Source organism: Dendroctonus ponderosae, unplaced genomic scaffold (genome assembly GCF_020466585.1).
Source record: "Dendroctonus ponderosae isolate FM_Combo_2020 unplaced genomic scaffold, Dpon_F_20191213v2 Dpon_F_20191213_873, whole genome shotgun sequence".
NCBI classification, from domain to species: domain Eukaryota; kingdom Metazoa; phylum Arthropoda; class Insecta; order Coleoptera; family Curculionidae; genus Dendroctonus; species Dendroctonus ponderosae.
Window position 1 is genome coordinate 2,287 of NW_026019089.1, and position 1,585 is coordinate 3,871.

The 1,585-nt window shown below is 43.4% G+C and overlaps 1 protein-coding gene across 1 annotated transcript in view; it reads left to right on the plus strand.

The window, feature by feature from the left end:
* Positions 1 to 6: 6 nt before the first annotated feature.
* Positions 7 to 1,585, plus strand: part of LOC109533039 — a gene marked incomplete at its 3' end in the record, with an annotated part of 3,259 nt that continues 1,680 nt past the window's right edge. Inside the window, 1 exon segment of the mRNA XM_048669553.1 lies at positions 7 to 1,585.

The following is a 1,585-nucleotide window of genomic DNA, read 5'->3' on the forward strand; positions in this document are numbered from 1 at the left end:
AAAAACACATCTCGAAATTCTGATGGAAGGTTCATCGTTTCCATTCCATTCAAATCGTCCGTCGAGCTGCTGGGTGATTCAATAGATATCGCCAGCAAACGTTTCTTTGCTCTTGAAAGGAGACTTCACTCAAACGCAAACTTTCTAGAAACTTATTGTCAGTTCATGAAAGAATATGAAGACTTGGGACACATGACCGTCTCTTGTCTTACTACATCTGAGACCTCTTACTATCTTCCTCATCACGGTGTTTTCAAAGAAGAGAGTCTTACCACGAAGCTTCGTGTAGTTTTCAATGGGTCCATGCGCACAACATCAGGCCATTCTCTAAATGATCTCCAAATGGTTGGACCCACCATACAACAAGACCTGTTTCAAATCCTCGTTCGTTTCCGTCAGCATCGCTACGCTATTTCTGCAGACATTGAGAAAATGTACAGACAAGTTCTCGTTGAGCCCTGCCAGAGACCTCTGCAGCGCATTCTTTGGCGCACCTCTCCTTCGGACCCTCTGACGAGCTATGATCTAAACACCGTTACGTACGGCACTGGATCTGCTTCTTTTTTAGCTATTCGCTCATTAATCCAATTAGGAATAGATTGTGAATCTTCTGATCCCGACATATCATCCATTATAAAGCGTGACTTTTACGTCGACGACTTATTGACTGGTTCCGATAATTTGCTGCAATGCCAGAATATTTGTTTATCTCTCTCCAATATTCTCAAAACTGGATGTTTCAACCTTCGCAAATGGATCTCCAATGATCCTAGGGTCTTACAAGGTCTCCCTAAGTCAGACCTCCATCCGAGTGCACTTCAATTTGGTTCAAATGAGCATACACGCACTCTTGGTCTAATATGGTCCTTTCACTCGGACCACTTCATGTATTCCATTTCAAAATCCTCAGTTGCGGCTGATACAAAGCGCACTATGCTGTCCGAGGTTTCCCAGATCTTCGACCCCCTTGGCTTACTAAGCCCTTGCACTATCAATGCCAAAATTCTATTGCAGCGGCTTTGGTTGGAGAAACTCTCTTGGGATGACCCTTTGCCTATCCCTATCCAACTAAAGTGGAAGTCCTATCGTGATGAATTGCTCGACTTAAACAATCTTCGCATTCCTCGCCATGTGCTGTGCGAAAATTCCATCGAAGTTCAGTTGCATGGATTTTCCGACGCCTCCCTGCTGGGTTACGGCGCATGCATTTATCTTCGTTCTCTCGATAAAAACAACAAAGTTCACGTGCACCTTCTATGTGCGAAAGCCAAAGTTTCACCCATAAAACCTGTCACTATTCCCAAGCTGGAACTTTGTGGAGCTGTAACACTTTCCAAACTTGTTGTTCAAACTGTGAAATCTCTTGATTTAAAATTATCTAAAATTGTTTTATGGACAGATTCCTCTATAGTGTTGGGATGGCTGAAAACCAGTCCTAACCTCCTGAAAACTTTTGTATGCAACCGTGTTGCGGACATCCAGGAACTAACGTCTAATGCGTCATGGAGGCATGTTCCTACTCAAATGAATCCTGCAGATCTTCTCTCCCGAGGTGTTTCTCCCCTATTATTGAAAGATTCTCATT